The 26,775-nt window shown below is 49.1% G+C and overlaps 1 protein-coding gene and 1 long non-coding RNA gene across 2 annotated transcripts in view; one reads left to right on the forward strand and one right to left on the reverse strand.

The window, feature by feature from the left end:
* The window catches only part of LOC143931346 (cytochrome P450 2C55-like), a 168,112-nt gene that overhangs the window by 128,202 nt on the left and 13,135 nt on the right, over positions 1 to 26,775 (forward strand). The window lies entirely within an intron of this gene.
* On the reverse strand, positions 20,537 to 22,815 carry LOC143931399 (uncharacterized). The gene is made up of 2 exons (XR_013262881.1): positions 21,815 to 22,815; positions 20,537 to 21,774 (listed from the first exon to the last, which is right to left on the reverse strand). It is a non-coding gene; the product is annotated as an uncharacterized LOC143931399 (long non-coding RNA).

Below are 26,775 nucleotides of genomic sequence, written 5' to 3' on the forward strand. Positions count from 1 at the left end.
CCAAATTTGAAGTGTCTAGCACCAAGTGACCCCGAGATACATGGCCCTAAAGTCGGGACACAAAATATTTTCGAATGCGGTTGAAATAATGTCGAATCATGTTGAAATCATTTCGAATGCGGTTGAAATAATTTCGAATCATGTCGAATGCATTCGAATTCATTCATTACATTTCTTTCGTATTCGTTGTAATTTGTTATTTTTTTTTTTATTCGGACATTCGGATGCATCCAAATGTCCGAAAGATGCAAAATTCGGCCGAATTTCGATTCGTTACGAAACGAATTGCACAAGCCTACCGCAGACCATTCCAGCTGGTGATCGCCTTCCCATGTAGGGACATCTACCTGTCGGCACTTTTGGTGCCAGTCTCCCAACGGTTTCACTAAAATTTTCTTTTCACAGGGCTGCATTTTATAGTTTTCATTGTATTACACAATCTTCTATATTGTTAATATTACCTGCTGGTCCATTATTTCACCACATTTATATGCAGGAAATATAAAAAAAAAACAAAAAAAAAAACATATTGTTATACTGTACGTTACCCCATGCTGTTTTTGAGGCCTGTAATAAGAGAAAAGTGGTACATTAGTGGATAAACCAGCGGATGCCCAGATTTCTACGAAGCCTTATCCGATGACGAATCTGCAAGGCAGGGGCTTGGTATGGTGAAGTCAATGCTCGGCACAGAGGACAAATTGGTGTTTGTATAAGCCATCTGTAAATACAAACAGAATGGAAAGTGTGAGCACATGGTAATGTTCTGGTGGTCCCTGCATTACACTCACAGAGGCAAATGGAACAGTTAGGCTGCTCCACTGCCGGTGGTCTCGGTGGTGCTGGGCGGTGTTCTGCAGCTCTGTCTCTGGGGGAACGGCTCCGGTTGTTTTCTGCCTCCTCCCGTCTCCTCCGAAGTTGTCCTCTTGTCTGGTGAGCAACTGGACACTCTTCTCCCTCCTGACGGGATCGCCTTCCACGGGACGGATGGCGTGAAGCCCGTGGCATGGTGGTGGTGATTGATGCCGGTGTGTCTGGAAAAAACTAAAATTGTTAAATACTAATATATACAATAGTACAATAGCAATATATTTGAATAAAAAAGCTCCAGTGCAGGAATGTTTTGAAACAACTGCAGTCCGGTTTGAATCGGTTTGCAGCCCACTGTGACATCACACACCTCATACCAACTGCCACTTTTCTAGTATGAAAACTTTGACTGGGAATACCTCGGCCATGTAACACTGTAGCCAAATTCATTTTATACCATTTCATAGATTTTACATATAATTAAACTGTACTATGGTCATTTTAATGGCTGGGTATGCTGGGCATAATTCTCAGTATCTGTTCTTATTCTGTGTGGACCCTGCACAGTACCACTTCTCTTGTCCCGTATGCTGGGAGTTTTTCCCAGTATCACAATTACCTAGGTGGATGCTGCATCTGTCCCCTGGCCACTCTACATGGAGAGATGAGCGATCAAAAACTGTTGATCCCTCGGTTCGCAGAGAGCTGCAGACTGTCAGTCACCGCTCTCTGCTCTGCCCCCTCCTCACTCTCTAGAAAATTACATAGAATCCCCAAACATTATAGATTCTTTCTTAGCAGAGATCATAGAGAATACAATGGCGGTCATTGCAACTTTTTATCTCACACAGTATTTATCAAATGTGTTTTTTTGGAAAAAAAAAAATAGTTTCATGCTTTAAAAAAGCAAAACATTAAAAAGTTAGCCCATTTTGTTTTGCATAATGTGAAAGATGAAGTTACGCCGAGTAAATAGATACCCAACATGTCATGCTTCAAAATTGCACACGCTCGTGGAATGGTGCCAAACCTCAGTACTTTAAAATTCCCATAGGCAACGCTTTAAATTTTTTTACTGGTTATATGTTTTGAGTTACAAAGGAGGTCTATCGCTAGAATTATTGCTCTCGCTCTAGCGTTCGCGGCGACACCTCACATGGGTGGTTTTAACACCGTTTTCATATGTGGGCGGGACTTGAGTATGCATTCACTTCTGCGTGCGAGCACATGGGGACAGGGGCACTTTAACTTTTTTCTATTTTTGTGAATTTTACTTTACATGTTTTTAGTTTGACACTTTAAAAAAAAAAATAATTTTGATCACTTTATTCATATTACAAGGAATGTAAACATCCCTTGTGATAGGAATATGGCATGATCGGTCCTCTTTACAATGAGATGTGGGGTCAACAAGACCCCACATGTCACCTCTAGGCTGGGACAGCTGAAATATAAAAACGATCTCAGCTTCCCAGCCGAGGCGGCGCTGTTTGAATGCAGAGGCCGGGCGTGACGTCATAACATCGCGCCCAGCCTCTAAACAGACTCTGGCGACCATCTGGTCCGCCGGAAATTTCTATGGTAAACATCCAGGCCTGGCGGATCTGTTCTCCACAGCAGTAAGTTGGTAGAAGCACCGGAGGGTGGTGGGAGGGGATGTCCCCTCTCGCCACCCATAAGAACGATCAAGTGGCTGAGTGAGTACACCGAGGTAAATCAGGGTTCTCAGAGCACCCTCTATATCACAGTTCCCCTTTACACCAGAGTCCTCACCGTGCATCAGCGTACTCAGTGTTCCCCCTTAAATCAGGGTTCCCAGATCATCCCTTATGTTAGAGTCCCCAGAGTTCTCCCTTATATCAGAGTCTGCAGAGTCCCCCCTTACAGTGTAAGAGAACTCTGTGGATTCACATGTAAAGGGGGGAACGGTGCTTCCAATGGGTAGTATGTGCCCCCTGGTGGGGGATCTCTGTGCCCCCATTGGGTAGTGTGTGCCCCCATCAGGGATTTCTGTGCCCCCACTTGGTAGTGTGTGTGCCCCCAGGTGGGGATCCCTGTGCCCCATTGGGTAGTGTGTGCCAGTGTTGCCAACCTACCAGATTGAAATTTACTGGCACGACACCCAAAATTTACTGGCAAAGCCACATTTTTACTGCCATTTTATTAAGGTTAAAAAATTAGTTTTAATTGCAAATTTCAGTATTTGGGCTACAAACAAGTACACTATCTGAATAGCAATGCAATTTAAGGTTCAATATAAAAATAGTCCATCATATTTTGTTCACCATCTCCTCCTGCCCCCTCACCTCCTGCCACCATCACCACCTCCTTCTGCCACCACCAGACACTACCAGCTCCTCCTGTCACCTCCTTCCCCAACCAGCTCCTGCCAGCACCGTCACCTCCTGCCACAAGCTCCTCCTGCCACAAACTCCTCCTGCCCCATCACCTCCTGCCACCACCAGCCCCCTCCAGCTCTTACCAACATCACCAGCTCTGGCCCAAGCTCCTCCTGCCACCACCAGCTCCTGCCACATGCTCCTACTGCCCCCATCAGCTCATGCCACCATCACCAGCTCCTCCTGCCACCACCAGCTCCCACCAGCTCCTGGCACTTCCTGCCCCCACCAGCTCCTGCCACAAGCTCCTCCTGCCCCCACCACCTCTTACCCCCTCACCTCCTGCCACCATCACCATCTCCTTCTGTCACCACCAGACACTACCAGCTCCTCCTGTCACCTCCTTCCCCAACCACTCAGAGCGTGACACTGTCATGTATTGTGATGTAATGTGATATACTGTTATGTAATGTGATGTGATATTCTGTCTCACAGGCAGCACTGTACACATTGCTTGGATGCAGTCCAGGCAGATCTCTGCAGACAGCAGGCATGGGGGGGGGGGGGGGGGGGGATACACAAACACTGCATGGGGGATGGCGTCACTTTTCTATAGGAATTTGGTGAAAAGATTAGAACTGGGAGGGGCCCCTATCAGGTGGGGTATTGGTGGTGCCTGTCAGGTGGGGTCAGGTGTTTGGGGACCCCGTCGTCGGGTGCTCGGGGGACCCCGTCGTCGGGTGGGGTGCTCGGGGGGCCCCCCGTCGTCGGGCGGGGTGCTCGGGGGGCCCCCGTCGTCGGGCGGGGTGCCCCCGTCGTCGGGCGGAGTGTTCGGGGGGCCCCCGTCGTCGGGCGGAGTGTTCGGGGCCCCCCGTCAATGGGGTCAGGTGTTCGGGGCCCCCGTCGTCGGGCGGAGTGTTCGGGGCCCCCCGTCGTCGGGCGGAGTGTTCGGGGGCCCCTGTCAGTGGAGTCAGGTGTTCGGGGGCCCTGTCAGTAGGGTGTTCGGGGCGCTTGTCGGGTGAGGTGTTGGGGGCCCCCCCATCAGCAGGGTTTTCGGGGGTCCCTGTCGGTGTGGTGTTTGGGTCCCCTGTCAGTGGGGTATTCAGAGGCCCCTGTCGGTGGGGTGTTCAGGGGCCCCCTGTGATCTCTAATGGCAGCTCTGATGCTGAGTGTGAATCCTCAGGATCAGAAAGGAGGAGAGAAAACACTGACAGATCATTACAGTACAAGCCGCTCCCCTTCTCTATTGTCCCCGCCCCCCCACACATCCCGACCCTGGACCCGATCTCACTACTAAGGTGACATCACTGATAATGACACTTACTATATCTCCGATGAAAAAGCTCTGCCTGTAATCTCCAAAAAATCCGCTGTATGGCGCTGTTCCTCTGCTGTGACGAGAGCGGATAAGCCGCCTTCAAGACACAGAAGAAAATGGCGCCGGTCGGCTGGCGCTTGCCTGTTATGAGCGTTATCCGCCTGTCCCCTCCGCCAATCAGCGTAAGCGCGTCCCCGCCCTCTCCGCCAATCAGAGTATCGCACCTCCCCGCCCCCTCCGCCAATCAGAGTAAACCCGCCCCCCGACGCACAGGGCATGCGCAGGCTGTGACACCGCTCAGCCCTGATGTACGGACAGAAGACAGATATCTGGAGAGAGAATTCGGCTTTCTTCTCCCTCCAGTCTGCAGGTGGCAATAGAGATCTCCGCTGTGCAGTGAGGGAAGGCTGTGCCGTTCTCACTCATTCTATGCCCTTGTCACATGACTGGAGGGAGGAAGAAGGATATTTCTCAGGGGGTACGTACTAGAAGGAGGGAGAGGGGACAACTTACCTCAGACCTTCCCTCTCTGCTCCTCACACAGCCCCCCCCCCCCTCTCAGAGCTCAGGGCTCACTATAACACATGGAGGTCACACTACTAGATTGTTCTGTGTGATAAGAGACGAATTCTATGCTCTGCACTGTCTGCCTTTCTCCAGAATAAAGCTTCTCCCATCCATGTAGATCTATACCTTATCATTACAAGAATGTCATTAAAAATGATCCTCAGTCATAGAACAGAACATGAAACCAAAATTAACCTCCCCAGAAGATTTACCCCCATGACCAGGCCATTTTTTGCGATACGGCTCTGCGTTACTATAAGTTACAATTGCGCAGTTGTGTGACGTCTTCTGCCAGTATGTGCCCACAAAACAGAAGATTTTGTGCGGCATCTGGGCAGCAAGCACATGGTATGTGTGATGGAGATAGAGGAGGCAGCCAGGAAGATGTTCAGCAAGTGAGTATAGCAAATCAGCAGAGACGGATGAGAATGTGAGGGAGGTGTCTGCCATGTAGTGTATTGTGAGAAATAAGCCTGTAGTGATTTGGGCAATTAGGCAAATTCCTAGAAGTGAGCCAAAATGTCATCATGAAGAAATATTGGTGGGGGAGGGAAGATCAATAAATGAGCCGTTGATAATTTTAAGGAGGGGGTGGGACTTTGGTATTGTGGGGGCCATAAGTTTCTGTAGTTGAATAACGATAGCTTTTCGAGTTAAGGCTGGGTTCACACTGCTGCGGGGGGAGATCCGGATGTGATTCGCACCGCAAATCACATCCGATCTCCGTAGCGATGCGAGTTCAGCCATACAGATAGTATGGCTGAATTCGCATCGCTCCCGCAGCAAACTCGCACGGTACCCTTTTTTTGGTCCGCAACAGAATCGGATCGCATGGGGGTTCACACCATGCGATCCGATTCCTGTGCGAGTCGGCAGATCGCACTGCGATGTGCGGACGGATCTGGGGGTGTCATTAACATATTGACACTCCCAGCCGTCCGCATAGGGCAGTGTGAACTGCCGGCGGGAGTAATGCGATGTGGGAAAACGCCGCGGATTCATGGCGTTCCCGCATCGCAGCGGTGTGAACCCGGCCTAAAGGTTTAGGTTAAAGTCCTAGTGGAAATATATGATTTTAGAGTTGTGTTTATTAGTGGGACTTTTGGCGGTAGCCTCTAATCCTATTTTGCGGCATTGGGATTAGTGGGGGGTTCGGGGGCTGGGTGTTTAATTTTAATAAAAGGGGGGGTTAGTTTTTTATCCCTCGTTCTGTTCTTTTATATTTGGGGGGGTTGATGGTTGTTTTTGCTTATAGTGCTGCTTTGGTGGCAGAGCCGTATCCTGAGGTGTGGGGGAGTCAAGTGGTTATAGGGTATATTGCGGTATATAACCACTTCAGCTCCGGACCAATAAACACCTTAAGGACCAGAGGTCTTTTTCCAATTTCGCACTGCGCTGCTATAACTGGTAATTGCGCGGTCATGCAATATTGCACCCAAACGAAATTTGCGTCCTTTTCTTCCCACAAATAGAGCTTTCTTTTGATGGTATTTGATTGCCTCTGCGTTTTTTTTTTTTTTGCGATATAAATGGAAAAAGAGCGAAAATTTTGAAAAAAAAAAGATTATTTGTTATAAGAAAAATCGAATAAACTACATTTTAGTCATACATTGAGGGCAAAATTTATTCAGCCACATGTCTTTAGTAAAAAAAATGTCAATAAGTGTATATTTTTTGGTTTGCGCAAAAGTTATAGCGTCTACAAACTAGAGTACATTTTCTGGAATTTACACAGCTTTTAATTTATGACTGCCTATCTCATTTCTTGAGGTGCTAAAATGGCAGGGCAGTACAAACCCCCCCCAAATGACCCCATTTTGGAAAGTAGACACCCCAAGGAAATTGCTGATGGGCATGTTGAGCCCATTGAATATTTATTTTTTTTGTCCTAAGGGATTGAATAATGACAAAAAAAAAAAAAAATAATAATTTTTACAAAAAGTTGTCACTAAATGATATATTGCTCACACATGCCATGGTTATATGTGGAATTTCACCCCAAAATATATTCCGCTACTTCTCCCGAGTACGGGGATACCACATGTGTGGGACTTTTTGGGAGTCTAGTCGCGCACGGCACCCCGAAAACCAATCACCACCTTCAGGATTTCTAAGGGTGCAAATTTTTGATTTAACTCCTCAGTTTCGAAGGCCATAAAATGCCAAAATAGCACAAAACCCCCCAAAATGACCCCATTTTGGAAAGAAGACACCCCAAGCTATTTACTGAGAGGCATGTTGAGTCCATGGAATGTTTTATATTTTGCCACAAGTTGCGGGAATATTACAAACTTTTTTTTTTTTGCACAAAGTTGTCACTAAATGATATATTGCTCACACATGCTATGGGCATATGTGAAATGACACCCCAAAATAAATTCTGCTGCTTCTCCCGAGTACGGGGATACCACATGTGGGGGACTTTTTGGGAGCCTAGCCGCGTACGGGACCCCGAAAACCAAGCACTGCCTTCCGGATTTAAATATAAAATGCTACCAAAAAAACTGTTAGCGATCGCAGGGATCAGGCCTGACTCTGCGATCGCTGCAGTTATGTGTTTAGTGTTTTGTAAGTGACAGTGATCGATCGATACTGCACTTGGGTGGGCTGGGCAGAGGGGCAAAACGCAGGTGCTAGCAGGTATCTGGGCTGATCCCGCTAACAATGCGTTTTTTTGGAACCCTGAACTGCTGGGGATGCTAGTATAGATCTGATCAGATCAGATATTGATCTGTTCAGATTCTATACCACTACGGGAGGTGTATGCTTTGCGCGTGGGTGTTAGCGGTACTGGCACTAACCTAGCGCTGCCTGGGGCGACGCAGACCCTGACCCTAAAACCTAATTGATATAACCCGCCGGGTGATCAGGGGGTTAAACCTTTATTGGGTAATAAATGGTGGGTGCCCTGATACTATAAAAAGCAAACTAACCAGAGTCACCCGTAACACTTATACGGTGATCAGTGGTGAAAGGGTTAACTAGGGGCAATCAGGGGGTTCAAATTTTTATTAGGTAGTATATGGGGGTCCCTGGCGCTATATAAAAACCTGACGGGGAACCTAAATAACTAACTGGCTAACCAGCGTCACCAGTGACACTTATACTGTGATCGCTGGTGAAAGGGTTAACTAGGGGCAATCAGGGGGTTAAAACCATTATTGGGTAGTATATCGGGGTACCTAGCGCTATAAAAACCTGGCGGTGAACCTAAAAAAATAACTAGCTACCTAGCGACAGTAGCGACACTGATGCAGCGATCAGAAAAATGATCGCTTAGTGACACTGGCAAAAGGGGGTGAAAGGGTTAACTAGGGGCAATCAGGATGTTAAAACCATTATTGGGTAGTATATCGGGGTACCTAGCGCTATAAAAACCTGGCGGTGAACCTAAAAAAATAACTAGCTACCTAGCGACAGTAGCGACACTGATGCAGCGATCAGAAAAATTATCGCTTAGTGACAGTGGCAAAAGGGGGTGAAAGGGTTAACTAGGGGCAATCAGGATGTTAAAACCATTATTGGGTAGTATATCGGGGTACCTAGCGATATAAAAACCTGGCGGTGAACCTAAAAAAATAACTAGCTACCTAGCGACACTACTGCAGCGATCAGAAAAATTATCGCTTAGTGACACTGGCAAAAGGGGGTGAAAGGGTTAACTCTAGGGGCAATCAGGGGGTTAAATCTTTATTGGGGGGTGATAGGGGGCTACCCTGGACCTAACACTAACTGCCCTGACAGTTTTTACTTTTACAACTGACACTGAATGCATTGATCAGTAAAGAAATGATCAATGCAATCAGTGACACTGTGACTGGGGGGGGGGAGGGGGGACGGGGGGGATCGGGGGGGGGGTTGTGTACCTGTGTGTACCTACATGTCAGTGTAGTGTTGGTGCACACTTACTATTAGTCTTCTCCTCGTAGTCCGGTCAAAAAGACCGCCCCGAGGAGAATGACATCACTTCCTCCTTCCTGTGTAAACAATACACAGTGGGAGGAAGTTCGTCATTGGCCAGGAGCGATCCAGAGGGGGTGGCCGAAAACCAACGGCCATCCCCTCATCACGGATCGCTGCTGGAGGGAAACGGACCGCCGTATCCAACGGGAGGGGGTCCGATCGGACCCCCCACCCGCTGGAAGGCAGGCACGTAGATCTACGTGATTGTGCCTGCCTGTGCCATTCTGATCACGTATAATGGCAATACAGCGGTCCTTAACCACTTAACAACCGCCCATTGCCGATTAACGGCTTCAGGGCGGTTGTTTAACTCTGAGAGGCCGTTAATCTCCCAGAATTCTGCTCTCGCGCGCCCCCTGGGGCGCGCACACGAGAGCATCCGTGACCGCTGGGTCCAGTGGACCCGGCGCATCACGAATCACGGTAAACGGCCGCTCATCGCGGCCGTTTACCACGTGATCGCTCCGTCAAATGACGGAGTGATCACTTGTAAACAAGCCGGCGTCATGTTATGACGCCGGTTCCTCCCTCCCCTCTCTGTACCGATCGGTACAGCGGAGGGGGAAGAGATCGGTGTCAGCAGCGATGTGGGCTGCATCTGCAGTGCCCACATCGCTGCTCACCGAAAATTAACCCCTCAATTCCCTGCAAATACTCTGCATTACTCTGCAATTCCCTGCAAATACTCTGCATTACTCTGCAATTCCCTGCAAATACTCTGCATTACTCTGCAATTCCCTGCAAATACTCTGCATTACTCTGCAATTCCCTGCAAATACTCTGCATTACTCTGCAATTCCCTGCAAATACTCTGCATTACTCTGCAATTCCCTGCAAATACTCTGCAATTCCCTGCAAATACTCTGCAATGCCCTGCAAATACTCTGCAATGCCCTGCAACACTCTGCATTGCCCTGCAACACTCTGCATTGCCCTGCAACACTCCGCAATGCCCTGCAACACTCCGCAATGCCCTGCAACACTCCGCAATGCCCTGCAACACTCCGCAATGCCCTGCAACACTCCGCAATGCCCTGCAACACTCTGCAATGCCCTGCAACACTCTGCAATGCCCTGCAACACTCCGCAATGCCCTGCAACACTCCGCAATGCCCTGCAACACTCCGCAACGCTCTGCAATACCCTGCAACACTCTGCAATACCCTGCAACACTCTGAAATAGGCCGTCAGTCCTTCAGGTGTGATCAATTTTCAGATATTGGCACCATAGCTTGTGGACTCTATAACTTTCACAAAGACCAAATAATATCCACCAATTTGTACTTATTTTTACCAAAGATATGTAGTAGTATAAATTTTGGCCAAAATTTATGAAGAAAAAATTACTAATCTGCTAAATTTTCTAACAGAAACAAAGAAAAATTCGTTTTTTTACAGAATTTTCGGTATTTTTTCTTTTATAGCACAAAAAATAAAAAACCCAGCGGTGATTAAATACCACCAAAAGAAAGCTCTATTTGTGTGAAAAAAAGGACAAAAATTTCATATAGGTCGAGTGTTGCATGACTGAGTAATTGTCATTCAAAATGCGAGAGCACCGAAAGCTGAAAATTGGTCTGGTTATTAAGGGTGTTTAAGTGCCCAGTGGTCAAGTGGTTAAGTGGATAATGTACTGTTATTAGTTTTATGATTAACACAAATGGGGGATAATAATAAAGTTTTGTTTTCAGGAGTCGGATGGGATGGAGGATGTAATGAGTGGTGGGGGGAGGGTAGTTTTATTATGCGAGGGTGGGTGAATATTATTTTTGGGGGGGGTGGGCTTTATTATTAACCTTATTTCTGGTCTTGGAGGTGGTACGAGGGCATAAGGGGGAGGAGCATTGCGAGCTGTAAGAGTAGATGTATAACTTTAATTGGAAGCAGTAATGGGGAATTATGGTAGTTTGTGTTAATTCATTTGTTACATGACGTTGTTTAATACATTTATACGGCAGTATCGTCAGTTGAATAAGTGATATAATAGGGTGTATATTTCATTGAGCTGTCAGTATAGGAGTAAGGGGGGATTTTAACAGTATTTTGAGGGATATGAGCGAACCGTGGAATTGAACCATGGTTGTGAGGAATTAGCAGTTCTCACTACACCAGATAAGCTCGGTGAATAAAAGGATTTTAACCTTTATTTATAGAATCACAATCTAGTATTTTGGTTAAATTATATTCACAAAGGATAATTTCTGGGTTAAGGATAAGAAGGAGACCTGGTATAATATGTAGAAAAAGTAAAAGGTGTTGGCGAGATTGGTGTGGGAAAAGGGTTTTAATGTGGTTTGGTAACGGGCCTCGTTGAGTTGATCATAAGACATACAAGGTGTATGCGGTTGTGAAAATAAGGTTAAGGGCAACAATTAAAAATGCAATGAGAGATCAACTAAAAAGTGAGGCTATAATAAGTATCTCTCCTACGAAGTTAATAGTAGGGGGGGAGGCTATATTTAGTAATATAATAATTAATCATCATGCCCCTGCGAGGGGAAAAATTGTTAGGGCTCCTCGTAATAAGATTATAGTTGGGCTGTTGGTGCGTTCATAAGAGGTGTTGGCCAGGCAGAAAAGGGCTGAGGAAGTAAGGCCATGGGCGATCATTATTGTAATTGCTCATGAGTAACTTCATGGAGAAAAAATTAAGGCAGCGACGATTACAAGTTTTATGTGGCTAACAGAGGATATGGCAATGAGTGATTCGGGAGGGGGGTTAAAAGAAGGATATGTGCCACGGGGTGCTTTTCAAAGGGGGGCGAGAAGGGCCTGGGCAGGTAAAAATTGCTCTGCCAGGAGTGATTCTAGGGAGGGGAAGGGGGTGGGGGATAGGATATGTGTTAGGGGGTGTTTTGGGAGGGGAGAGGAATTGTGCTGGGGGGGTCAAACTTCAAATCTGCCCCCCTTCTAATACAAGTCCTCTCTAACCCAAAGCACCCCCTAGCACATATGCCATCCACCACCCCCCTTCCCCTCCCTAGAATCACTCCTGGCAGCACACTTGTTACCTGCCCAGGCCCTTCTCGTCCCCCCTTTCAAGACTTGTTATTACAGACCTCTTATGGCAGGTGTCCTTCCTCCCCTGCTCTTGCTCCCGGATTGTGTGCGTGAATGTCAGAGCCAAGGAGGAGGCTGCAGCTGAAAAGAAGTGCGATTGTGGAGGTGCGTGGGATGATTGGACCTGGGCACCCTGACCCTGTTTGTCAGTGTCTCAGCTGGGGGATAGCGGAAGGGGAAAAGGGAGCCGCGGCGCCCAGTGTCTATCCGAGCCTGGTGCCCCCCCTTCAATAGCGACGCCAGCAGTGCTGGGGCCCAGGTGAGCCTGAAACGATGGTTGCGGGAGCCCGCAGGAGCACTGACAGTTCCAGCTGGTGGCGCTGGCGGGACCCCTTACAGGGGCCGGCCCTCGGAACACGTTCAAACTGACCGAATGGTCAGTCCGCCACTGCTTATATCCCATATCGCAATTAGAGCATGCCCCATGCACTCTTCTATACCACATAGTACAATCCATATGTAAGGTTGCCACCTGTCCGGTATTTACCTGGGCAGTCCAGGTTTTGAACCATGTGCCCAGGTCTCAGTCTGCCTGACACCCAGACACATTGTTCACACCGGACTGCGGCTCTAAGCTCCACCTGCTCAGCTCTGGGGGTGGGGGAAGGAATAGGACTAGGGTACCAGAGGTTTGGAGCAGTTCCAACAGATTCCTCTTCTACAGCAATCCGCCGGGGCATGTAATTCCTGGGAACCGCAGCACAAGCATTTCTCCTCTTCTTCCCGAAAATCATCAAATAGTCCCGGCCCTCTCTTCTATACCGCTCCACTAGGGCTTTGAAATTGCTGGAAGCCGCAGCACAAGGATTTCTCCGCTGGGAGTATTTGATGTTTTCCGGGCAGAAGAGGAGTAATCCTTGTGCTGCGGCTCCTGGCAATTTCAAAGCCCCGGCGGGGTGGTATAGAAGAGGGGGCCGGCACTTTAGTTTAATTGGCAGAGCCACAGCAGAAGGAACACTCTGTTGGGACTATTTGAACATTTTACGACAGGGGAGGAGTAATGACCCCACCCCCGCCGTCATCGCTAAGAGCAAGAGTTTCAGCAACGCGGAGGACAAAGCGAGGAGTAGAAGCAGCCATGACAGCCGCCAAGAGCTCCATCACAGCCATCTGAACTGTGCGGGGGATTTCTTCCTCCTCCTCTGCAATCCCCCCTCCCGGGACTGCTATGTGTGTACAGACCTCTGGATGTCTTCACTCACTACACACCATTCACCTTAGTAGGAGGGAGGAGGGGCAGCTGTTTGTATTCTTCCTGACCAGTGATTTCTTTCTACTAGAGGGGGGTGATCAAGGCCCCCCATCATCCCTCTGCTGTCCTCCCAGCTGGTGTTTTTTTTAACTGGAGAGGGATGAAGGGGAGTCTCTATATCCCTGGATGGGGGCCCCCCTTATCACCCCTCCTACAGTCCTCCTAGCGGGAGTGCCACCTGTTCGGGATTCACCCGGACAGTCTGGGTTTTAAATCATGTGTCTGGGTTTCAGTCCACCTGAAACCCGGACACATTATTAAGACAGGAGTGTGGCTTAGAACAGGGCTTGACAGTATGTTTTGGGGGCACTGTGCATTACTATTCTGTTTGGAGCACCCAAAGGTGTCCCAGGTCTCTTACAATCAAACAAAAAATTTAATGCGCGCCACTAAAGTGTCCGGGTTTGGCTTGAAGAAAAGTGGCAACCCTACAGTGCCCATGAAAAATGCAGCCTGATCACACAGGGGCTGGGCTGGTGCTCCTGGGATCTGGCTGCTGGAGCTGGGCTGCTGGTCCTGAGGTCTGGCTGCTGGAGCCTGGGGTCCGGCTGCTGGAGCTGGGCTGCTGGTCCTGGGGTCTGGCTGCTGGGGCCAAGGGTCTGGCTGCTGGAGCTGGGCTGCTGGTCCTGGGGTTCGGCTGCTGGGGCTGAGCTGCTGGTCCTGGGGTCTGGCTGCAACGGGGCTGGTGAGGCATCCCAGCCAGAAAATTCAGTACAGACCCCCCTCCTGCAGTGCATACCAATCTCCCCCAGTACAGACTCCTCTCCCACACTCCTGCAGTACAGATGCCCGTCCCGCAAAGCAGACCTCTCTCCCACAGTGCAAGCCTCCCTCCCGCAGTACAGGCCCCCCTCTGTCAGTGCAGACCCTTCCTCCCACAGTACAGACCCCTCTCCCTCAGTGCAGACCCTTCCTCCCACAGTACAGACCCCTCTCCCTCAGTGCAGACGCCTCTCCCTCAGTATAGACACCTTCCCCTTAGTAGAGACCCCCTCATTAGAGACCCCCCTCCGTATAGCCACCCCCTCTATCAGTAAAGACCCCCCAGTGCAGCTACCCCGCCATCAACATAGACTACAGTGACCAGACATCCCCAGACTGAGGGCATGGTCCCCGGACCCCATTCATCTCCTGTTTTGTCCCCGCTTTTGCCACACCGATCCTGGGCAGGCAGTTTCCCAGTGGACGGGTGCCACGCTGGCTTTGAGAGGAGCCAGGTCTGTGATCGCTATCGCGGTAGTACTCGCAAAGTAGCTGAAGAGGAGGAGCTGGAGTGGCTCCAGCCTGACTGTGTGCTACTTGTAGCCGCCACTCTTCCTCCCCATTTTCAGCTAGAATAACCGGTGTTCTGCCATATAGCATCCGTCCATCGGATAGTGTCCGTCCTGTACTGCGCAGGTGCAGCGCTTGCGCAGTACGGAGCAGAAGGAGATTCGGAAAATCTCCAAAGATGAACGGTGCCTGTGCCGTGAGTGGAGGTGCTAGCCCCACCATCCAAGTGGATATAGGGCTGCAAATATTAGAGGGCCCCTCATGGGCTCGCTTCACTCACCACGCTTCGGGCACGGCCTCGCAGCGCTCGGCTCTTTTTATTCCAACTCTATGTCCACTCGGATGGTGGGGCTAGAACCTGGACTCACAGCGCAGGTGCCGTTCATCTTCGGCTATTTTCGGAATCTGTGTGTCCTGTGTACTGTGCATGCGCAGTACACAGTGGACACTATCCGATGGGGGACACAATGTGATAGGACACCGGCTGTGATCCCAGAGACACATGACCGCCCCCTCTCCCAGCATCCCGCCCCTCTCCTCCTACCTTTGCTTCCTCCTCCAATTACTCTCCCCGTGTTCTGGCAGATAGTGTCCTGCCATCATATAGTGTCCGCCCCGTACTGCGCATGCGCAGTACGGAGCAGAAGAAGCTTCGGAAAATCTCTGAAGATGAACGGCGCCTGCGCCGTGAGTGGAGGTGGTAGCCCCACCATCCAAGCGGACATAGGGTTGGGAAAATTAGAGGGCCGCTCGCCACGCTTCGGGCTCGTCCTCGCTGCGCCTGGCTCTTTTATATTCCAACTCGATGGGTGACAGTATATGATAGGACACCGGCAGTGGCAATACATAGGGGAGAGAACAGAGCACAGCGTTCCTCCCCCTCCCTCCTGTACTGAAAAGAATTATGGGAGTTGTAGTCCAGAGGGGCGGGATTGCCTGGAGCTACAGAGTGTAATGGCCACAAGCACAAGAAGGAGGTGAGTTTATGTTATAACATTTTAATAAGTAATTTTTCTCCTTCACTGGTGGACACTGATGAGGTGGCACTGACAGGTGCCAATGATGGGCACTGACGGGCAGTGGCAATGATAGGTGGCACTGATAGGCACTCATGCGGTGGCACTGACAGACGGCACTTATGGGAACTAACAGGCGGTGTCACTGATAGGCAGAACTGACAGGCAGTGGCGCTGATAGTTGGCGCTGATGGGCACTCATGCGTTGGCACTGATGGGCACTTACAGGCGGTGACACTGACAGGCAGTGGCTCTGATAGGTGGCACTGACAGGTAATGGCACTGATAGGCACTCATGCGGTGGCACTAATAAGTGGCACTGACAGGCAGTGACACTGACAGATGGCACGGATGTGCACTTATGCAATGGCACTGGCAGGTGGCAGCAATGATGGGTGGCACTGATAGACACTCATGAGGTGGCACTGATGGGCAGTAAAATCATTCTATAAACACATTCCACATACACTTCATATATAATTTGAGGAACATCTGCTTATAAAATAGTTTACTATTTGCAAAAAAATAATAATTGTGTGTGTGTGTGTGTGTGTGTGTGTGTGTGTATGTATATATATATATATAAGTGCAGACCCCCCCTCCATCAGTATAAACCCCCTCAGTGCAGACCCCCGCTCCATCAGCATAGACCCCCTAAGTGCAGACCCCCCCTTCCAGCAGCATTGACCCCCCTCAGCATATACACCCCCCAGTGCAGATCTCCCTCCCTCAGCATAGACCCCCCTAAGTGCATACTCCCCCTCCATCAGTGCAGACCCCCCTCCACTTGTGCTAGTAGTCCCCCCTCCCATAGCACCCCCAGCGTTTTTCCATGTACAAATACAATACACTGTTCAGACCTCAGAACACGCGGGATATGCACAGCGGCGTGTCCCTCCACGGACTCCCTCACCCATCCTGTGTACAGTAGTGTGGGAGGAGATGCAGTGCAGAGGGCTGGAGGGGCGGTGTACCGATCTGAGCCGAGAGCCAGGGGAAATGTTTCAGGGAGGGAGAGACAGATCATAACTTCACTTCCGCCCATAGCTCTTAAAGGACCATTTTATTTTTTTTAAATTACTGTATATACTCGAGTATAAGCCGAGATTTTCAGCCTCTTTTTTGAGGCTGAAAGTGCCCCCCTCGGCTTATACTCGAGTCATCGCTGTCTGCCCGCTCGATCAGCGTGTCGAGCAGACAGACAGCGGCCATTCTATTCAAAAGCCGCGCCTCCGGCTCCGCCTTCGCCTGTGATAGGCGGAACACTGAATTTCCCAGCAGCCTGTGTTCCGCCTATCACGGACATCGTATCATCCTCGTACTACGGACGAGGATGATACGACGTCTGTGATAGGCGGAACACAGGCTGCTGGGAAATTCAGTGTTCCGCCTATCACAGGCGAAGGCGGCGGCGCAGCTTTTGAATTTTACAATGGCCGCCGACGAAGAGGGCACGGGACGGAGGCAAGGCAAGGCAAGGCACGGCACGGCACGGGACGGGGGCAAGGCACGACACGGGACGGATGCAAGGAGGCAAGGCACGGCACGGGACGGAGGCAAGGAGGCAAGGCACGGGACGGAGGCTCGGGACAAAGGTAGGCTGGACACACACACACACACACACACACACACACGGATGGAGACACACACAGGGATGGATGGATGGATGGAGACACACACACACAGGGATGGATGGATGGATGGATGGAGACACACACACACAGGGATGGATGGATGGATGGATGGAGACACACACACACAGGGATGGATGGATGGATGGACACACACAGGGATGGATGGATGGATGGACACACACACACACAGGGATGGATGGACGGACACACAGGGATGGACGGACACACAGGGATGGACGGACACACAGGGATGGACGGACACACACACAGGGATGGACAGGCATGTCTCACCCTCGGCTTATACACGAGTCAATAAGTTTGCCAGTTTTTTTGGGGGTAAATTGGGGGCCTCGGCTTATATTCGGGTCGGCCTATACTCGAGTATATACGGTACAAAATTATTATTTTTTTATTGCATTTTAGTGTAAATATGAGATCTGAGGTATTTTGACCCCAGATTTCATATTTAAGAGGCCTTGTCATGCTTTTTTTCTATTACAAGGGATGTTTATATTCCTAGTAATAGGAATAAAAGTGACACTTTTTTGTTTTTAAAACAGTGTAAAAATAAAAAGTAAAAGGTAAAATAAATAATAAAAAAAATAAAAAATTTAAAACGTGCCCTGTTCCGCCGAAACGAACGCATACGTAAGTAGTGCCCGCATATGAAAACAGTGTTCAAACCACACATGTGAGGTATCGTCACGATCGGTAGAGTGAGAGCAATAATGCTAGCCCTAGAACTCCTCTGTAAGGCGAAATACAACCAGTAGAATTTTTTAAATGTCGCCTATGGAGATTTTTAAGAGTAAAAGTTTGCCATTCCACGAGCGGACGCAATTTTGAAGCGTGACATGTTGGGTATCAATTTATGCGGCGTAACATTATCTTTCTTTCTTTTTTATGTTTTAATTAAAAAAAGTGTATTTTTTTCCCCAAAAAAGTGCGCTTGTAAGACCGTTGCGCAAATACAGTGTTACAAAGTATTGCAACGACCGCCATTTTATTCTCTAGGATGTTAGAAAAAAATGTATAATGTTTGGGGGTTCTAAGTAATTTTCTAGCAAATAAAAAGTGCTTTTAACTTGTAAACACCACATCTAAGGCCCTGTACACACGGTCGGACATTTCGATCAAAAAAAAAAATCCATCAGATTTTTTCAGAAGGATTTTGGCCGAAACTAGTCTTGCATACACACGGTCGCACAAAGTTGTAGGAAAATCCGATCGTTCTGAACGAGGTGACGTACAATGTATATGATGGGACTAGGTAGAGGCCAGTAGCCAATAGCTTTCATCCCCAAATTTATTCTGAGCATGCGTGGCACTTTGTGCATCGGAATTCTATACATTTGATCGGAAAAAGTCAGACTGGATGTTGGACAATTTTAGGTCCTGCTCTCAAATTTTTTTCGTCTGAAGTTCCGACGGAAAAAGCCCGCTAGAGCCCACACGCGATCGGATTTTCCAACAACATAATCCGATCTGAATTTTCCCATCGTAATTTCCGACCGTGCGTACGGGGCATAAAAAGAGGCCTGGTCTTAAAGTGGTTAAATGATTTGCATTTCTAATATTCTTTTTCATTTTTGTTTTTACTTTCTTTATTATGTTGATTGATTTATTGTATTGCTGCCCATCACAGAAGGTTCACACATACAGGGCCATTTTTAAGGCAGGGCAAAAGGGGCAGCTGCCCTGGGCCCTGTCATTGTTGTGGGGCCCAAAGCAGCTGCCTCATACTTGCCAACTATCCCAGTTTAAATTTCCTTGTCTCTTGCTGTGTCCTGATATCTTAGTGTGAAGTATTGCTACTAATGCTGCCCAGCTCTGCCCTATTGTTGTGTACAGATGACTCACCTTCAAACCCTGTGTTTACATGTAAATAACCAGCATTCATATGTAAATAGCTGCATAGATATGTAAATAAAGGCGGCATCCATATGTATATAGCATGACCCCTGGAGTGAGGAGATGATGTGCTGTAACCTCTAGCAATGAATCAGTGAGCAGTATTACTGTACAGTAATCTCAACAAGCAGAAATCATGTGCTGTAACCTGTAGCAACTAATCAGTGAGCCTGTAATGTGTGCTGTAACCTTTAGCAACCAGTCAGTGAGCGGTAAGGATACACTGTAACCTCTGGCAACCAATCACAATAGCTGCCTGATCTGGATTCAGTAAACCGATTTTGAGTCTAGCTGCTATTTATTATATGTCTCAGAGCAGGTGGAGAGCAAAACTGCATGGGGGGTGGGGGGCCCAAGAAAAGTTTTGCCCAGGGTCCAATCAATATTAAAGATGGCCCTGCACACATAAGGTATATAAAGTTTATTTACCATTTAGGGGAGCGCTGTACCAATCTTTACACTAAAACAAAAAGACTATTTAATTTTGAATATTCAAAGCAAACTCCCCCATCCATCCATGTCTCTATCTATGCTTTATTTTGTTGAGAAATCACTTTGAAAAACACCCCCCTAGCATTTCTGCCCCTCACCATCTTGAGCAAGGGCAATGATTCATGTAACATTTTCTTCCTGGATTCCATCTGCCTTTAGCTCAGGCCTGCATGCAGGAGTGTGTGCTTAGTTGAGAAAAACCCTCCTCCCCTCCTGAAGACTCCGACTTTTTTTGCCAAGACAAGTAAATATGGTATACTTTTCTATTTACTAAGACTAGCAGCATGAGGATTAAAAATAATGTTGATTGATTATGTTGATTAACTTAGACAAGTACACACTAGAGACGGAAATGCTTTATTCATATTTCATATCTGAGGTTTACAATCACTTTACGTGGTCTATAAATCTCACCTTGCTAGCAGTGCAGATGGAGGAATCTATCACTGCTGACCATTGCATATAAACAAATCAGGCTTAAAGTGGTTGTAAAGTCAGAAGATTTTTATTTGAATGCATTCTATGCATTAAGATAAAAATCCTTCTGTGTGCAGCAGCCCCCCTAATACTAACCTGAGCCCATCTCGATCCAGCGATGTTGCAGGAGAGTCCCGGCTGCCTGGGACTTTTCATCCTCATTGGCTGAGACAGCAGCGTGGCGCCATTGGCTCCCACTGCTGTCAAAGTCAATGAGGAGATTGTATGTGGCCGAATAGTGGCTCTGTGTCTGAATGGACACACAGCAGCAGCTCGGGTGCCCCCATAGAAAGCTGCTTGCTGTGCGGACACTCAGCAGGAAGGAGGGGCCTGGAGAGCCTGTGGGGGACCAGAGAAGAGGAGGATGGGGCTGCTGTGTGCAAAACCATTCCACAGAGCAGGTAAGTATAACAAAAAATGGAGACTTTAGTATTACTTTAAATAGTTTAATTTTCATTAAAAATAAATAAATCACAAAGCCGTGTTCTTTCCACACATTTTTCTGTTTCCCCACTTATGCAACTTTCTTATCTTCATTCTTCCAGCAGTGGCAGTGAGAAGTTCTTCCATTGTACTGAAGGCTTATCCCATGAGCACCGTCCAGTTCTGTAATACTAAAGAAGAGCTTGTTCACATCATGTCCATTGATCTGCATTTTGCTGCACACCTCCACACATGTATAATACAGCAGGACCCATAGGAAACTATTGTATTCTATGTTCACACCATGCATGTGTTGTTGTGCAGTAAACCAGGGCCATCTTTAAAAGCGGTCCTCCACCCTGAAGTGGAATTTCAGCTCATCTGATCCCTCCCCCCCTCCGGTGCCACAATCGGCACCTTTCAGGGGTGAGGGGGGTGCAGTTACCTGGATAATCCAGGTATCTGCACCCACTTCCGGGACAGACCGCCGCAGATGCGCCCCCCCGTTGTGTTCTGGGAAACAGTTCCCAGGACACAGCGGGGACCAGCAGAGATGCGCAGCGCGACACGCGCATGCGCAGTACGGAACCGGGCAGTGAAGCCACAATGCTTCACTTCCCAATTCCCTGACATAGGATGGCGGCGGGGGCAGCAGAGAGACGAGCGATTGCTCGTCATCTGCCGCCGACATCGCTGGACCCTGGGACAGGTAAGTGTCAATTTATTAAAAGTCAGCAGCTGCAATATTTGTAGCTGCTGGCTTTTAATATTTTTTTTTTTTAAAAGGTGCAGAGCCAGTTTAAGGCAGGGCAAAAGGGGCAGATGCCCCGTGTCCTGTCATTGTTGTAGGGCCCAAAGCAGCTTCCCCATACTTGCCAAATATCTCAGTTTAAATTCCCTTTCTCAGTTTAAAACTTCCCCTGAAGTTTTAGTCCTGTGCTGTGTCCCGATATCTCAGTGTGAAGTGCTGGTACTAATGCTGCCCAGCTTTGCCCTATTGTTGTGTACAGATGACTCACCTGCAGACCCTGTGTTTACATGTAAATGTGGCGGCATTACTAAGTAAATAGCTGTGGCTAGCGGCATTGATATGTAAATAAAGGTATCAGTCATATTTATATCATGGCCCCCTGCAGTGAGGAGATGATGTGCTGCAACCTCTAGCAACCATCCAGTGAGCAGTATTACTGTACAGTAATCTCTAGCAACCAATTAACGAGCAGAAATCATTTGCTGTAAGCTCTAGCAACTAATCAGTGACCCGTAATGTGTGCTGTAACCTCTAGCAACCAGTCATTAAGCAGTAATGATATGCTGTAACCACTGGCAACCAATCGCAATTGCTGCCTGATCTGATACGGTAAACTGACTAAGTCTAGCTGTTATTTATTGTATGCCTCAGAGCAGGTGGAGAGTGAAGTTGCATGGGGGTGGGGGGGCCCAAGAAATTTTTTACCCAGGGTCCAATCAATATTAAAGACATCCCTGCAGTAAACGGACACGGTGTGAAGAAGCTCTGTGCCTGTTCACACATAGTACGATGATTGGCATTTTCTGCACTGGAAGAACGCCAGTCACACAGTTGTTATCTATGTGCCCCGTGCATAGTTGGCAACATTGTAAAAAAAAAAAAAAAAAATCGTGGACACTTTTTTTGGCAGTAGGCAGAGTTGTATTATAATTAGGGGGCGGGCATGCGGATATGGGTGTGGCATATGAAAAGGTGAAAATGCAGTGCACAGCAAAAATATGGGCGTGGTTTACGTAAAAATAGTGGGCGTGGCTTGAAGGGGTGTGGTTATAGTCTGAGATGAATGCGGGATGGAGAGGGAAAGGGGAGAGGGATGGAGAGGGAAAGGGGGGGGGATGGATGGAGAGGGAAAGGGGGGGGGGTGAAGAGACAGCAGCCCTCGATCCTACACCACAATAGCAATATGTGTTTTCCAGAATTTGACTATCAGCAGATAGAGACTCCAAATACCTGGTGTTAGTGCTTCAATCATCCCGGCACCATGATTGTTATGGTGTCGGGATGATTGAAGCGCATTATTTCTATTATTACATTTGAATGATTTCATTTTATATTACACTCACCATAATGCAGAATCAGTGGGAGCCATGAGCGCGTCAGATTGCCTGCCACCAGATGCCATCAGGTGCCCCATCAGAGCAGCCTTCCTCACATCTGTGTCTCCATCAGCGGAGCCCCTCCTTACATCTGGTGTCCCCATCAGTCCTCAACATCTGGTGCCCCTCTGACACCCTCCAGACTGAGACTGGCCCCCCCCCCCGACAGATCCTCCAGACTGAGACTGGCCCCCCCCGACAGATCCTCCAGACTGAGACTGGCCCCCTCTGACACCCTCCAGACTGAGACTGGCCCCCTCTGACATCCTCCAGACTGAGACTGGCCCCCCCCCCCCGACAGATCCTCCAGACTGAGACTGGCCCCCCCCCCCCCGACAGATCCTCCAGACTGAGACTGGCCCCCCCCCCCGACAGATCCTCCAGACTGAGACTGGCCCCCCCCCCCCCGACAGATCCTCCAGACTGAGACTGGCCCCCCCGACAGATCCTCCAGACTGAGACTGGCCCCCCCGACAGATCCTCCAGACTGGCCCCCCCGACAGATCCTCCAGACTGGCCCCCTCTGACATCCTCCAGACTGGCCCCCTCTGACATCCTCCAGACTGGCCCCCTCTGACATCCTCCAGACTGGCCCCCTCTGACATCCTCCAGACTGGCCCCCTCTGACATCCTCCAGACGGAGACTGACCCCTGACAGATCCTCCAGACACCGCCGTTGCCGCACCTTTCAGTTTGAACTGCGGTGCCGCCCACCTTCCATAGACACTGGCAGTGGGGGTGGGCGACGCCGCAGTATCTCTATTGTAGATAGGGTTGCCACCTTTTCTTCAAGCCAAACCCGAACACTTTTGCGGTGCACGGCAATTTTTTTGTAGTACACGCTACAGGATTGTATAATACCTGGGACACCTTTTGGGTTACCCATAGAGAGTAGTAATGAGGTGTGCTACGGTGAACAGTGGCTGTGGCCAAATTGCATTAACAGTGGGATGGAGGACTTAAAGGGACATGGTTAAATAAAACAAAAACATTCATGTACCTATAAAATATGATTTAATAAAAGAAATGTCAGTTAAAATATGAGTAGTAATATGAGAAGTGGACGGTTCCGGTAGGGCAGTGGACGGTTCCGGTAGGGCAGTGGACGGTTCCGGTAGACCAGTGGACGGTGCCCATATGGCAGTGGACGGTGCCCGTTGGGCAGTGGACGGTGCCCATATGGCAGAGGACGGTGTTTGTAGGGCAGAGGACCTCCATCCAAAAACCTGAATCAGCTCTACTGAACCCAACCCCATATAAACTTTTCACAAGGTGGCACTGTGCATTCTACAACCCTTTCAAGCACCTTTTTATCCAGTGCCCCCTCAATAGATACCTCCATTACAGCGAGGCAAAAAAACCTTACCTTCCAGGAGCCGCTGCAAAGATATGTGTGAACCTGTTAGGGGGCGGAGTCTGTAATACCATGCTTTCTCATGCAAAAGTGTCTGGTGGCGCCGGCGGCTGGGTGGGAGAGAGAAACTGCACAGATAGAGAGTGCAGTGTGACCCAGCTGCAGGACATTAGCCCCACTGGAGCGAGGGAAGAAAGGGGGGTTTTGCATGCTGTTTGTGGGTAGCTGACGGGGGGGGGGGGGGGGGGGGTCGGATAGCTGACAGAGGGGAGGGTGGCTTACAGAGAAGGGGGGTTGCTGACAGAGGGGGGTTTCTAACAGAGAGGAGGGGTTGCTGACATAGAAGGGAGCGGGCTGACAGATGGAGGTGGCTTATAGAGAGGGGCAGGCTGACAGAAGGGGGTTGACAGGGGGGGTTGCTGACAGAAGGGTTGGCTTACAGAGAAGGGCGGGCTGACAGATGGGGATGGCTTATAGAGAGGGGGGCTGACAGAAGGGGGCTGCTTACAGAGAGGGGGACTGATAGAGGGGAGGATCCTGACAGAGGAGGGTGGCTTACAGAGAGAGGCGGGCTGACAGAAGGGGGCTGACGGGGGGTTGTTGACAGAGAGGGGCTGACAGAGGGGGGGGGCTGCTGACAGAGAGGGGAGTGGGCTGACAGATGGGGGTGGCCGACAGAGGGGGTGGCTTACAGAGAGGGGGGGGGGGCTAACAGGGGTGGTTGTTGAGAGAGAGAGGGGGGCGGCTTACAGAGAAGGGCAGGCTGACAGATGGGGATGGCTTATAGAGGGGCGGGCTGACAGAGGAGGGTGGCTTATAGAGAGGGGTGGGCTGACAGAAGGGGCTGAAAGGGGGGTTGCTGAAAGAGAGGGGGGCTGAGAGAGAGGGGGACTGACAGCAGGGGAGGGTTGCTGACAGAGAGGGGACTGAGAGGTGGGGGGGCGGTTTGCAAAGAGGGGCGGGCTGACAGACGGGCGGGTGGAAGAGCGGATTGCAGAGAGACCTCACCTCAGTTAGGAGAAACACAGCGCGCCAGGCAGGGAGGCGGGACTCCGGCCGGGTGCGATCACCCCCAGTCCACATGTGACCACTTACCTGCTCCACCAGGCCAATCACAGACTCGAGCGCCCACACACAACTCATTCAGGCAGTCACAGGGAGCCAGCTCTTGCACAGGCAGTATGTGACAGTGTACATTGATGGTGGGCTCGGGAATCGATGCGCCGCTGTAGATGTTGCAGCCGGGACTACAGGACAGTTCAACTGTTGCTATATGTGTCCAGGATTTAGGCAGGTTGAAACTCGGGCACATGTGTCAACACCCAGAATGTCCGGGTCGAAACAAGACAGGTGGCAACCCTAATTGTAGACCAGCTTCTGGTCTTCTTTAAAATGGTGGCCGGTGGAGGCATTGTCTCTCTAAATCCTCTAAAAGGGACTCCTTTTCTGTTGTTATTCATCTTGGAGCCTCCACCGTGAACTAGAGGCCGCGTCGGGGTGAAGGGACCCCTTTTGGGTAGTAGTAGCCTGGAGCCTCCACCCGCGAGCTCAAGGCCACGTCAAGGTGAAGGGTCTCTTTTTCAGTGGTAATTGCCTTTTGCATTTTCTTTTTCCAGCCATCATCTACTATATAAAATGCAGCGCTGTGAAAATAAATCTTTTAGTGAAGATCTCAGGAGTCACCCCCGGGGATGATAGTAAAAGAAATTGGTGGAAAGGAGTCACCTCTTGGGATGGGTGTTAAACTAGTGACTAGCAGCAGGCGTGTTCGCATGCTCCACGTGCAGAGCAGGCCAGGAAGTTGGCGCAGCGCTAATCACAGGCAGTGAGACATTGCCCAATCTCTGCAGCCGCACATCAGGACAATGTCTCACTGCCTGTGATTAGCGCAGCATTGCGCTGACTTCCTGGCGGGCTCTTCACGTGGAGCATGCGAACACGCCTGAGCTCATCCTTACTTACCACAGGTGGTGGGCACACACGCCGTATAGCGGTGGGTTAAACGAGCCTTTAAGCCATCCACTCCCGTGGATCTTAACTGGGAAATGATGGTGTGATGGTGAACCTCGATCACATCTCCAGCAGCAACCGGTGGGAGACTGGCACCAAAAAAAACCCGACGGATAGACATCCCTACATGGGAATCATGAAAAAACAAAAGAAAAAGGGCCTCCAGATAGTGCCTGAATCCAAGTGAAAAAAGATTTTTTCTAAAAATAAATAAAAATGTACAATCACCAGTCATGATGGGTATATAAAGTGATCACATAAAAAATGGTGTGGTAACGAGAGCACAATGGGCCAGCAACCCGACCTATTTTGGACAATAGTCCATCTACTGGGGCATATGCCCTTTTTATTTATTTATTTATTTTTCAGGTTGCTAGCCTAATGTGCTCTCGTTACCACGCCATTTTTATGTGATCACTTTATGTACCCATCATGATTGGTGATTGTACATTTATTTATTTTAAATAAAACAAATCTTTTTTCACTTGGATTCATGCACTATGTGGAGGCCCTTTTTCTTTTATTGTTTTTTTTCATGATTTTAAACCCTGACTGGATGCTATTGGGAGCACCGCAGACCATTCCAGCTGGTGATCGCCTTCCCATGTAGGGACATCTACCTGTCGGCACTTTTGGTGCCAGTCTCCCAACGGTTTCACTAAAATTTTCTTTTCACAGGGCTGCATTTTATAGTTTTCATTGTATTACACAATCTACTATATTGTTGATATTACCTGCTGGTCCATTATT

Source organism: Lithobates pipiens, unplaced genomic scaffold (assembly GCF_037356315.1).
Source record: "Lithobates pipiens isolate NorthernLeopardFrog02 unplaced genomic scaffold, aLitPip1_a1.2 Scaffold_10, whole genome shotgun sequence".
Lineage (NCBI taxonomy): Eukaryota > Metazoa > Chordata > Amphibia > Anura > Ranidae > Lithobates > Lithobates pipiens.